Source organism: Rhincodon typus, chromosome 1 (assembly GCF_021869965.1).
Source record: "Rhincodon typus isolate 14 chromosome 1, sRhiTyp1.1, whole genome shotgun sequence".
Lineage (NCBI taxonomy): Eukaryota > Metazoa > Chordata > Chondrichthyes > Orectolobiformes > Rhincodontidae > Rhincodon > Rhincodon typus.
Window position 1 is genome coordinate 174,032,511 of NC_063332.1, and position 14,461 is coordinate 174,046,971.

At 40.7% G+C, this 14,461-nt stretch overlaps 1 protein-coding gene across 1 annotated transcript in view; it reads left to right on the plus strand.

The window, feature by feature from the left end:
• Positions 1-14,461, plus strand: part of LOC109921235 — a 35,352-nt gene that overhangs the window by 438 nt on the left and 20,453 nt on the right. The gene's annotated exons all lie outside the window — the stretch shown is intronic.

Here is a 14,461-nt window from a genome sequence, read left to right on the forward strand (position 1 = left end):
CATTACACAATCGTGCATCAGATAGAACAACTGCAAGTACGGCTGCTTTGCTTCAGGAGATTAACTCAGAAGTGGATCCCGCGAGTGACTTGGTCCTTTTAGATTGTCGCACGTGGTTGTGTAGCACAACGCTGAGAAAGCTAGGTTCAGAATCAAACATACAGACACATAGCTCTCCATAGAAAAAAGACGATGGATTCATACAAAAGTGGAAAACTGTGGATAATGGGAATCTGGCCTGAAAGATTATTACTTCCAGAGATGCTGCCTGGTCTGCTGAATGTTTCGTTTCGTTTAGGTCTTTCAAAAGCTAAGGAATGCCCCACAAACAATTGACAATCAGTAAAGAAACTTTGGAAGTGTAGTGACTATTGTAATGTACAAACTACTTGCCTAGATGGGTGCAGCTCCAGCAACACTCATGAAGATTGACACCATCCAGGACAAAGCAGCACACTTCATTGGCACCACAACCACAAGCATCTAATCTCTCCACCACCAACACTCAGTAGCAGCCATATCTACTGTCTACAAGACCCTCTGCAGTAACTCATCAAGGTTCCTTCACTGGCACCTTCCAACCCTGCAACTGCCTTACAGCTAGGTGAACAAGAGCAGCAGGTTCACCTCTAAGTCACACACCATTCTGAATTGGAGCTATAATGCTGCTCCTTCACTGTCACTGTGTCAAAATTCTGAAATTACCCCTCTAATAGCGTTGTGGTGTCCCAACACTAAATGGTCAACAGCCAAAGGTTTTTGGCATCCTTGACAAACTATCATTCAAGCAACTACACCACTCACACACATCATATTCAGTATAGAGAAAAATGAGGTTGGCATTTAAAACAGTGAGTTTGGAGCCCCTTAAAGCCTCATGCCCTAGTTTGTCTTTATGGTCAAGACGGCCTGACTGCAAAAGGTAGTTGACCACTAACTTCAAGAGAATTAAGGATGGGCAATAAATACCAGCCTGGCCAGTGGCCGTACATCCCGTGAACCAATAAAGAAAGAAGAAAAGCAAAGAATTTGTGCACAGCAAAATTCCACAGATAGCAATGTAGCAAATGACCAGATCATCAAATTTTGTTGAGGATTCGTAATTAGTTATACATAAAAGACATAATATGGTGAGATTATGTAAAGCCAATACAACACTCCATAACTTGTAAATGCAAAGAAAGCTAGTTTCATTATGTGCCAAAAGGCAACAATATTTGTTCTTGATGATGTTAATTAATTCCAATACATCGCAGCATCATTTCCTATTCTAAGGTATCATTGTGAAGAATCTGGTCACTTACATCTTTAAAGGATGATGTGATTTCCTTTGTGTTGGAGTGTAAATATCTTGGTTTGATTCTGTTTTCTTCTCCATCGGGTTTGCAGGAAAATCTAAACAAACCTTGAGATATTTCTGATCAGATGTTGAGAGGTGGAACTTCATATGACTTTCCTATTCTATCCAAGAGAGTAACAATCACACAATGTAAACCTTTTCATTGTATTGTAGAATGTTACAATAACATGTTATCTTTATATAGTACCATTGAGATCGTCCTTCTCCAGAGGATCAGGCTAATGATCTGGGAACCCGTGTTCAAATCCCAGTGCAGCAACTAGTAGAATGTGAATTCATTTAATTTATGTGGAAATATAAAGCTGAACTCAGTAATAGAGAGAATGAAACTCTTGTTGATTTTCAAAACAAAAATCTGATTCATTAGAATCATGTTAATTACAGAGTAAGGAAATTGGCCCTTCAGCCCAATTTGTCCATGCTGAGCATGTTTCCTAAACTGAGCTTGTCTCATTTGCCTGTGTTTGGCCCATATCCCTCTAAACCCTTCCTACTCATGTGCACATCTAGATGCCTTTTAAATGTTGTAATTGTACCAGCCTCCACCACTTCCTCTGGTGGCTCATTCCATATATGCACCACCCTCTGCATGAAAAAGTTACCTCCAAAGTCCTTTTTAATTCCTTCCTCTCTCACCTTAAACCCATGCCCCCTAGATTTGGACTTCTCACCTAGGAAAATGACCTTTACTATTCACTCTATCTATGCCCCTCATGATTTTAGAAATTTCTGTAAGGTCACCCCTAAGCCTCCAACTCTAATACCTTCAAGGAAGGAAATCTGCCACCCTTTCTGGGTCTGAGGTCCATATGACTCCAGACACTCAGCATTGTGGTTGATTTTTAGCAGCCCTTTGAAATGGCCTTGTAAGCCACTCTGTTTGAGGGCATTTAGGGATAGATAATATATACCAACACTGCCAGTGACTTGCACGTTCTGTGATAGAGTGAGGAAACAAAATCTGGGATGGCATTCCAATGCAGTGCTGAATGAGGGACAGCTGCACTCTGGAGGTGCCATTCATCAAGGTGTGACATTAAACTGAAATCTAATTGTCCCCTCAAGTGGATGTAAAAGATCTCAAGGGTCAACATTGAAGAAGAGGTGGAGCATTTTTTTTTATTCATTCATGGTATGTGGGCTTTGCTGACTGGAGAAGCATTTATTGCCAGTCTGTAGTTGTCCTTGAGAAGATAATAGTGAGCTGCCTTCTTGAACTGCTGCAGTGCATGTGCTATAGGCAGACCCTGAATGCTGTTAAGGAGGAAATTCCAGGATTTTGACCCAGCAGTGCTGAAGAAGCAGCATATATTTTCATGTCAGGATGGTGAGTGGCTTAGAGGGGAACTTGCAGTGGTAGTGTTCCCAAGAATCAGCAGCTGTTGCCCTTCTACATGGAAGTAGTCATGGGTTTGGAAGGTGCTGCCTAATGAGCCTTGGTGAATTTCTACAGTTCATCGTGTAGATAGTACATACTGCTGCTACTGAGCATTGGTGGTGGAGGGAGTGAATGTTTGTGGATGTGATACCAATCAAATGGCTGTCCTGGATGGTGTCAAGCTTCTTGAGTGTTGTCATCCAGACAAGTTTTCCCATTATTTTGTCCAATATTTATTCCTGAACTAACATCATAAATTGGGCCTGATTTTGCTGTTCAAAAATGCCAGGATTTTGTGCACCTTGATTAAATCTCCTCGACCTCATCCACACTAAGGAAGACCATCACAGCTCCTGCCCTACCATCTCTCTTGCTTCCCTTCCTCATTTAACTGAATGTGGCATCATAAATAAACCTGGTCTTCAAACACTTTCCCCTTCTGAAATGTAACTGTTTAACTGAACAATATTTTTCAAAGCTAAAATATTGCAGCTCAATGTTTTTGTTTTAAGATGCTGGCTGGCCTTGTCATTGTGAGGTTAGTAACGCGTCGAGAAAAGTGATTTAAATCATCCCGCGCCTTGGATGAGATTAACCCTTTGGATTCTGAACTAATTTCACCTTGAAGCCCTGCGTGTTGTATTGTCTGTGTGTGTACGAATGTCTCCGTGTTTGTGTGTGTCTGTTTCAGGAGTGTGTGTGTCTGTTTCAGAAAAGTGTGTCAGGTGAATCACTTAGTGTCTCTCTGGTGGGGAGGTGGGGGAGGAGTGGGGTTTGATTGGAGTGGGGGTGCGGGATCAAAGCTTATGTGGTGTTCCTCAGCGGATCCAGCGTGTGTTTTAACGACCAGAGAAGACCCTCAGCCTCGGAAGTTCCACTGATATCCTGAAATCGCAGTGGACCGCAGGAGAAAAGGGGAAGGCACAAGATTCAGACTAACACTGCGGGCATAAAGCACAGGTAAGGAATGGAAAATGAGTGGAAAAGTCACATCAACATGCAGATGACACTGCTACCTAATGGCAGCAATAAAATTACTGCAAGTGTCAAAATTAAAGCGGAAAGTTCTGTGTGTAGAAAACAAAAACTGATATTAACAGAATAGGATTGTATTTACACGTGAAGATTCGCTTGTGATTTTGGTTCTTTCTAAGGTTGAAAATTGTGATCCACAAATACTGACCTTTTTGAATCATTCCAGCTCAATCAATGCGGTGGTCCCTATACTTGTAATGAAGGAGACTTCCCCCTCCCCCTCCCTCAAACAATATTTTCATTTCGTAACAATTGCTCTTTCTTGACCCGTTTTGTGCTTTAAGGGACGTGTCTCTACCGCCCCCTCCCCCGCTGCCATCTGTACATCGAATCACCAGGAGTCTGGGACAGTCCAGAATGGCGAGAGATTCCTGTTTTACCATTAGTTCATGTGGAAATATCTCGTTACCTTTCTCGTTACCTTTCTTTAGAAGTTAGTTGTTTTTTCTTTATTTTAAGTTTTTTAAAAATTAAAATATTCAATTTGCACAAACGAGCCTTGGCCCCTTCCCCCTAAACTGGCTCCCAAAGCGAAATGGATTTTTTGTAATCTGTTATCCCACAGCGACGCTATTGCAATGGGATTGGAGTGCAGTGAGTGTGTTTAGGGACGCCACATATTGAGGACAGGCCAAAAGGCAGGGATCAATAAATCTATCAGACAGCTACAATTACATCATAAACCATGACAGCAAGGCCTGATTGGTACAAGACCATTAGCAGATCCAAGGGCTTAAATGATATTTTAAGGGCCACTGGCACGGCAGTTGCTACACTGCATATGGTCTCACACAAGGAATAAGTTGACAAATTTGCACTGTAGGTATGGAATGTCACCACCTGTTGTTTATTTTCTATGTCGGATCTATGTAGAGATGAAACAAGTTTGTGTGTATGTGTAACAGGGTTATTCACAGTGCTTAAAAACGACTATTCTCTGCTCCAGATCAGGCTTCCAGCTCTTTTTTACAATTCTGTTTACTTTTCCCTGAATGCACACCCAGGCGTAACAATCAAGCACTCTGAAAATAGATCAGTTACCAAACTAACATAGCCCAACACAGAACAATTGAACACCCCACCAGTCCTTCATAGGTCGGAGTAGGGTGTACATTCCTGAATTGATTTCCCACCAGTGAAGCTCCATGTTTAGGGAACTTTGTATCAAAGTATAAAGACCAGGAAATACCTGTGTAAGTAATAGAACATTTAGTGGCACATAGTGTTACTAGTGTATTAAAAACAAAACTAATTTGTGGCAAGAAAGAAGGTATATAAAATTGGTATTGCAAATCACCACAATTGCTAGTCATTAGCATCAAACTTGTGTGAGTCAGAAAATTGTTGAAATGGTACCATAAATAAAAATTCACCACATAACAGATATTTAGGGTTTGTATTTCATTTCTTCATTTCAAGAGGGACTCTTTTACTGACACAGTACAATAGTTCTGAGGGCTCTTGTGGTGCAGTGGTAGTTGCCCTCTCTCTAGGTCAGAAATCCTTGGTTCAAGTTCTGCCTGCTCCAGAGATGTGTCATAACATTTCTTAACAGGTTGATTTATAAACGTCTTATAGAAGCGAGGTGCAAGTGCAACATTAATTAACATGGCACCGTGTTTCTGTAACTTGTGGTTATCATGTTCACCTAACATGCAAGAGGTGTCCAGTCCAAAACCTGACAGAAACATCATTAAATTTTCGTGTCCCATGTGAAAGCAAGGTTTGTTGCTCCAGCCTAATGCTAAAACATAGTCAAATTACCAAGAACAGGAAGAACTTCTTGGTGAACTGGATCTTGGCAAACAAATATGCATTAAATTAACTTGCAGCTGTTGTGGCACAATGGTAGCATCCCCACCTGTGAACCAGATGATCTGGGTACAAATCCCACTTGCCTCAGATGTATGTCATATCACCCTTGAGAAGGTTGATTTAAAAATAACTATAACTGAAATTGTTCACTAACACATTTGCAGGTTGTAAATTGTTCTGACTGTCTTTTAAAAAGAAACATTCCCAATTTAATTCAAAATTCTGTCCTGTTTATTTTTTCCTGTCTTTGTTTATTCAATATTTCTTTCCCTCACTTTATCTCATCAAATTTCAATGCCCTTTCATTCTCCATTATTCCATTCTTTCTTTCTCAATCATTATATTTTGGCTAAGGGGAAATAAACTATGGGTCTAGTCATTCATCAAGATCCTTATCGTTCCTCATCAATATCAACTTGCTTTTCCAATAATATGTGGTACAAATTGACGGGCACAATGATGGCTTAGATCAAGCTCAATTTTTTCATTTAACAAAGTAGCAATGTTTAGACTTTGTTTTCCTAGTTTTCTCCCATTGGTGCATGTCAAGTGGACTGCCCTGTGATGGGGTAATGAAGATGTGCAATACAACTGTCTGTTCACTCCTTCAGATACCAAAGATCTGTTGAGCTTGAAGATATTTCAAAATAATTGCTTCTACTAATATTAGAACATGACAGATTTACAGATGGAATTTTTGTCAGAACTACCCCTCAAAATGCAGTTTGCTCAAGCTCATCTTCTTTGAGAACTGCAGGGTTAATAGTTGCTCATAAAACTGGCTGTTTCTGGTTAATCTTCTCAAACTTCCTAAAGTAGCTACTTTTATATAATTCATGCTGATACAAAAACCAGTTTGCTAATATGTAGGCACTTTCTCACATCTTATCTCTAAACCTGACCTTGTCTCCACAAAAATGCTTGGTAATGTGAATAAAACAGGAGGAGGTCTTACAGCAACTTAGTCTGCACAATTCTGTTAGATCATGGCTGTTCTGTGTCTTAACTTCATCAACCCACTTGTAAAACCTTAATACTTTTACTAAACTAACAGTCTCAGTATATAATCTTTCAAAGAAAATCGTCTCCAGCCTCAGAAGCTTTTTGGGGAGAGAGAGTTTCCATTGACCTTTGTGTGAAAAAATGTTTCCTGACATCTCCTCAAAGAGCCTTGATCTAATTTTACCTTTGTTCTGGGTTAGGGAGTGAAGAAATTTGTCCGTATCTCAGTTGTAAATGGCTAACCTCGTATTCTGAGACCAGATACCTCCATCAGAGGAAACATTTTTTCTGCCTCTATTCTGTAAGAACTTTACATGTGTGAAAGAGATCACTCCTCATTTGTTTAAATTCTGCAGAATATAGACCCCATCCAGTTAATTTTTCCTAATAGGACAATCCTTCAATCACAAATTACTTTGCCCTCCCATTATGAGAGGTAAATCTTTCCCTCGGTAAGGAGACCAAAACTGCACACTGTACTCCAGCTGTAGTCTCACTAATGCTTGATCCTTCTCTCCTTATTGCTGGCAAGTTTGTCTCTGTCCCAAGGTAACTAATTGCCTCCAGCAAAATTACTACCCCCTCCTTAATATTGTGGTTCTGGTGGTACTTTGTGAGCCTGTACTTACAGAAAGAACATTCAATCCTCATGATCCAGCTAGGCTGTAAACACCTGCACCAACGATCTATATTGTCAATTTACCCAATATACTTATGTAAAAGTTAATTTCTTATAAAAGTTGATTTTTGGCCTAAAAAAGATCATTCTCACAGACATCTTGTAAAAGTTGACCCTAGTTGGGTGGCATAGTGGCTCAGTGGTTAGCGCTGCTGCCTCACAGCACCAGGGACCTGGGTTTGATTACACCCTCAGGTGACTGTGTGGAGTTTGTACATTCTCCCTGTGTCTGCATGGGTTTTCTCTGGGTGCTTCAATTTCTTCCTACTGTCCAAAGATGTGCAAGCTAGATGGATTGGCCATGCTAAATTGCCCGTAGCGTTCAGGGATGTGTAGTTTAGGTGGATGGGTCTGGGTGGGATGATCTAAGGGCCGGTGTGGACTTGTTGAGCCAAAGGGCCTGTTTCCACACTGTAGGGATTCTATTCTAGTCTAGTTTTTCAGAGATCAAAACTCCAAATTTCATATCAAAAATATAACATTGGAGCTGCTATTTATTCCACTTCAGTGTAAATGTATAAATATCAATGTATATATATATATGGATTTGGTTGAAATGTCTATAACTTTCAGTCTTATGAACTAAATAAATGTTAGATCATTTATATTACACCTTTAGGTGTTGTTGGTTTTTGCTTCATTCCATTGTGAATATCTTTGATTGAATTTCATTTAGGCCTGAGTCAAACACATTGTCAACTCCTTGGAGATATTACATGAAGTTGAGCCCATGACTTTTGGCTCAAATAACTTGTTCTGAAAACTTCGACTTTTTCACAAGTATAAGAGTAGGAGGTTTTTAAGGTGACTTGACAATGCAGATATTTTCACATGTAGGGGAATCTCAAACTAGAGGATATAGGTATAGAATGAGGGTCACTCATTTAAATCTGAGATGTGAAGAAATTTATTCTCCCAGAGGGTAGTGAATGCGAGAGAGGGTTCCAGAGGACTGGAAAATGGCTAATGTACAGGTCTGTTTAAGAAAGGAGGGAGGCAGAAGACAGGAGTCGATAGGCCAGTTAGCCTGACCTCAGTTGTTGGTAAGAGTCAAGTATTTAAGAATGAGATTGTGGAGTACTTCGAAGTGCACGTTAAAATAGGGCTGAGTCAACACAGCCTCATCAAGGGGCGGTCATGCCTGAAAAATCTGTTAGAATTCTTTGAGAAAGTAATGAGCAAATTAGACAAAACAGAACCAGTGGGTGTGATCTATTTGGATTTCCAGAAAGTCTTTAACAAGATGCTGCTTAGGAAGATGCTAAATAAGATAACAGCCCATGGTGTTAGGGGCTAGGTACTGGCATGGATAGAGGATTGGCTGACTGGCAGAAGGCAGACATTGGGGATAAGGGGGTCTTTATCAGGATTGAAGTCAGTGACTAGTAGAGTTCTACAGGGGTCAGTGTTGGGACCACAACTGTTCACATAATACATTAATGATCTGGACAAAGGAACTGAGGGCATTATTGCTAGGTTTGCAGATGACACAAAGATAAGTGGAAGGACAGGTTGTGTTGAGGAAGCAGGGAGGCTGCAGAAGGACTTGGACAGGCTAAGGGAATGGGCGAAGAAGTGGCAGATGGAATACAATGTGGGAAAGTGTGGGGTTATGCACTTTGAAAGGAAGAATAGAGGCGTAGGCTATTTTCCAAATAGGGAAAGACTTTGGAAATCTGAAGTACAAAGAAACTTAGGATTCCTAGTTAAGGATTATCTTAAGGTCAACATACAGGTTCAGTTAGCAGTTAGGAAGGCAAATGCATTGCTAGCATTCATTTCAAGAAGGCTAGAATACAAAAGTAGAGATGAACTGCTGAGGATGTATGAGGCTTTAGTTGGACCTCATTTGAAATATTGAAAGCGGTTTTGGGGCCATATCTAAGGAAGGGTGTGCTGGATTTGGAGGGTTTCCAGAAGAGATTTACAAGAATCTTGGAGAGGAAGGGCTTGTCATATGAGGAGTGGTTGAGGACTCTCAGTCTGTACTCAGTGGTGTTTAGAAGAATGAGGTGGGGGGGGCGGGGGAGGGATCTGACTGAAACAGAATTCTGACAGGCCTGGATAGAATAGACGTGGAGAAGGTGTTTCCACCAGTAGGAGAGAATAGGAATTGAGGGCACAGCCTCAGAGTAAAGGATGACCCTTTAGAACTGAGACAAGGAGGAATTTCTTCAGCCAGAGGGTGGTGAATCTGTGGAACTCATTGCTGCAGAGGGCTGTGGAGGTCAAGTCATTGAAGGCATTTAAGACAAGGATAGATAGATTCTTTAAGGGTTCAAAGATTATAAGGAGAAGGCAGGAGAATAGGGTTGAGAAACACATCAGCTGTAATCGAATGGTGGAGCAGACTCGATGGGCAATTGGCTTAATTCTGCTCCTATATATTATGGTCTCAGGGATGTTGGAATTCTCTACCCTGGACAGTTGTGGAGGCTTGAGCACTTAAAGTATTTAAAGAGGAAATAGATTTTTGAAATATTAGGGAGTTGAGCACTGTGAGGAGATAGCATGAAAGAGGAGTTGAGGCCTGGGGCTGATCAGCCATGATTTTATTTAATAGTAGGAGGATGGAGAGGCTGAATGACCTACTCCTATTTCTAATGTGTAAACATCCCAATAGTGACTACAGTGCAAAAGCCCTGCATTGATTGTAGTTTAAGACATCCTGAGTCCTTCACTATAATCTCAGCCAGTGCAAGAATTGAACCCACACTGTTGATGTTACATGGCTTTGTAAGCTAGCCATTCAACCAACTGACCTAACCAATCCCCAATTAGGATGTTAATGCTAAATGCCACTCAGATTTTGTCTAAATGTTTGAAGATTAACTGACGCTATTTTACTTTTGGCAATTAAGTTTGAAACAGTAGATTATGTTTTGCAGTTTGAAATTTGTTTGATTGCATGTGGATTAACACAAAACATTTGTTTGGTTTAATATACTGCAGGTTCCTGAATCGCCAATTGGTTGCATGTTCACAATTGGCTGCAGGTTCATCATATGTTTCCCTTTACTCTTACTTCTACAGTTCTGTGAATCGTATGTGAGGCTGTAATGATGCCACCAACAGATCCCCAAGAGGGAACTCACAGATATATGTAAGTTCAACTTTTTTTTTGACAACTCTCTTTTGTAACATTAAATGGAACTTGGAGGACAGTGACAGACTGGTACTTATGCTCCACGAACACCCCCTCTCATCTCTCATCATCTTATCCTATCAACATATCCTTCTATTTCTTTCTCCTATGCATGTTTAAGAGATTTCCATTAAATAAATCTATGCTATTTGCCTCAACCACTCCCTGTGGTAGTGAGAACCACATTCTCAATGAAGAATTTCCAATTGGATTTATTTGTTATAGTCTATATTTATGGTCTCACCATGGTGGGAATATCTGCCCCATTGAACTATTGCCTAATCTTAAAGGCCTCTATCAGGCCACTTTGTTAGAGAAAAGAGCCGCAACCCTTTGTAATGAATAACCCTGATGCTTGAAAGATGAACAAAATATTGGGAGTCCATTATTAGGTTATCATCAATAGTCTGAACAAGTTTTTGAGGGGAAATTATATGTTACTATTAATTTAAAATCCACAATACACCATCTGTCAAATCTGTTTGAGATGTTTATTCTCAATTTGAGACTGGGTGGAGTGATGATCATATAAGAAAAGGGAAAAAGCGGAGTCTTACAAGGCTATTTGATCAATAAAGTTAGACCTTTCAGCAATAACAGCAACATTAATAATGTTGCTGGACTGGCAACCTGGAGCCCTAGGTTAATGATCTGGGGACATGGATTCAAATCCCCATGATGACAGATGGTGAAGTTTGAATTCAGTTAAAAAAACTGCTGGTCTAATGGTGAATGTGTAACCTTAATTGTCAATTGTTGTAAAAACCCATTTCTTTCATCTAAGTCCTCCCCAGAAGGAAATCTGCCACCCTTACATAGTCTGGTCTACATGAGACTCCAGACCCACAGCAATGTGGTTGACATTTAACTGCCCTCTGAGCCATTGGGGTGGGCAATAAATGTTGGCCGAGAGGGTGATGCCCATTTTCCACTAACAATGGGAGACATATATGTTTTCTCAATTCAAGAGGGAGGAGAATGATCCCTTTCCAACACTAGGTAGTGATCAGCAATGATCTAACTGAATGGCAGAGCAGGCTGGAAAGACTGAATGACATTCTCCTATTCTGATGTTCCTAAGGGTAATAAACCAAGACTCTAGCATTTCTGGGGATGCACGCTCCCCTCTGGATCATTGAGTAATGGTCTTAAATCCCATTTCAGAGACTTGAGCACATAAACTAGACTGATACTTGCAGTGGAGTACCAAGGGAGTGCTGCACACCCAGAAATGTCACCTTTCTGATGAGACTTTATCTGGTCATTATTTTACTGTTTGTGGGAGCTTGCTGTGCTCAGTTTGGCTCCCTGTGTTAAAATAGAGACTGCACTTCATTGACAGTGAAGTACTTTGGGAAATCCTGAACTTGTGAAAGATACTTTACGAATGCAAATTCTCTTTGTTTTTAATTTAACTGTAACTGGTTAATTGTAACAGATGACATGTCTAAGGAGAATCAGGGCTGTTTATACAATCCAGTGCAGAATGCAGTCCCTCCCTCCCAGGGAACACATATTGGGAGCACGCCATGATTAACCATTCATTCAAATAAATAAATGATGAATCATAGACCATTGATACAATCTCTTTTTGATTTATGGCCTTTATGCTGGGACTCTGCAAGTGGAAAATTAACTCTACTTATGTACCCCTTAGCATTTTGAAAACCCAGCACAGCCAGCAGAATTCATCATGTACAAACTCTGTTATTTTCAGCCCAGTATTGTTAATGGACAGAAAATCATGGTGATGGATGGCTTGTCTAAATCCTCAATCCTCACTTTCATCAAGGGTTGAGCTCTGCGCTGAGATACATGACTCACAACTTGAAAACGTTATGCCGAGATCTTTCTGATATTGACAGCTTTTGTGTGAGTTCTGAATTATGCAACATAATGGTGTCTAGTTGTGGTGGAATGGCCAGAATCCAGCCTTTGCCCTCTTTCTGGGTTTCATTTAAAAGTCTGTTGCAAAGCCAACTCCAGCTGGCTGGTTGAGCATAAATTCAGTAATTCATGAAAAACCCACAGGCAGGACTGTGTGAACCGTCTGCGGACAGTGTACATTAATCATCACTAATTTGAGTAACCTCTTCAAATCATTCCAGTAAACTGATGAGACTCAAAGTTGCAAATAAAAACTGGAAAAAAATGGCGAGTTCTACAGACTCTAGATGAACATTTATAACATTATTGGTCAATGCTGTCACTCATCTCATCGCTCGTGGTTTATAATTCCCTGTTTCTTGTTTCATTCCTTCATTTTGACTATTACAATCACATTAGTTGTGCTGCCTTGCACATCCTTGATTTTAATTGCTCCACCATTTGTGGTCATGCCAACACCTTTCTAGATCCTAAGCTGTGGGATTCTCTCCCTTAACCTCTCTGCTCATCTATCACTGGTTAAATACAGCAGATGATGAGTCTCAGGAGAATTAGGACTGTAGAGTGAATTTATACACTCCCACTTATTTATACACTGTTTATACACTCCCAGTGAAGAACCCTTCCTTCCCAAGGAACCTATATTGGGAGCACGCTATGATTAACCAACCATTCAAATAAATGGACAATGAATCATAGACCATTAACGTAATCTCTTGATTTATGTTCAGGAAGGATGAAGCTCTGTGGTGGAATTCTGCAATTGGAAAATTAACCCTAACCCTTAGCAAAGTCCCTTAGCATTCTGAAAACCACTGAATCTCACTCCTTTAAGATACTCCTTAAAACCTAACAGACAAGTTTTTGGTCATCTGTCGTACGGCCACTTCATTTAGTTGGGTGTTTCTATATTCCCAATGTCTCTGAGAGGCCCCTTGGGATGTCTGACTATGCTAAAGGTGCTGCAAGTTGTTTCTGTTCAAGGAACCCACAACCTTGAAATTTGCCAATGTGAAAGTTTCGTAGGTTGTTCAGAACTAAGATTATGAAACAGAGTTAACTTCTCCACAAATGCTGCCTGACTGGCTGATTCCAGCATGGCATTTTTGTTAAAATTCCAGCCAGGGTTGGAGGGTTTGAGCTATAGGAAGAGGCTGAATAGGCTGGGGCTATTTTCCATGGAGTGTCAGAGGCTGAAGGATGACCTTATAGAAGTTGATAAAATCATGAGGGGCATGAATAGGGTGAATGGACAAGGTCTTTTTCCCAGGGTAGGGGAGTCCAAAATTAGAGGGCATAGGTTTAAGGTGAGGGAGAAACAAACCTAAGGGACAACTTTCTCAAGCAGAGGGTGGTGTGTGTATGGAATGAGCCGCCAGAAGAAGTGGCCGAGTCTGGTACAATTTCAACATTTAAAAGGCAACTAGATGGGTACATGAATAGGAGGGGTTTAGAGGGATATAGGCCAAATGCTGGCAAGTGGGACTAGGTTTACTTAAGATATCTGGTCGACTTGGACAAGTTGGACCAAAGGGTCTGTTTCTGTGGCGTATATCTGTACGACTCTACGTCTCTACAGTATTGTGCCTGAATCGTGGTTTGTTGTACACCTTGTTTTCCCATTAGATTTGACAATGCATTGAAAAATGAATCAACATCCCGAAATAGAGCATGGCAAGCACCTCTCCCCTCCCTCGGAAATTACACACCTCGTCCTGGAAACAACAGTAACTGCAAGCAGGCTATTCCCGCTGATCACTTCTTTTACAGCCGGAACAACCCTCATCCCAAAAGAGTGTATCATATTAGAGGTAAGTGATACATGCAGATACCAGTTATAATAGTGATTCTAAATGGTCAAAGGCTTTCAATAGAGTAGATAGCAAGAAACTGTGTGGGGAGCACTAATCAGTGGGTGCTGATTTAATGCAATTAACTACATAATCACAGTGGACACAAAAACAGAAGTTGCTGGAAAAGCTGAGCAGGTCTGGCAGCATCTGTGAAGAGAAATTAGAGTTAATGTTTTGGGTCCGGTGAGCCTTCCTCAGAACTGAAGAACTGAGGGAAGGGTCACCGGACCCGAAACATTAACTGTAATTTCTCTTCACAACTGCTGCCAAACCTGCTGAGCTTTTCCAGCAATTTCTGTTTTTATTT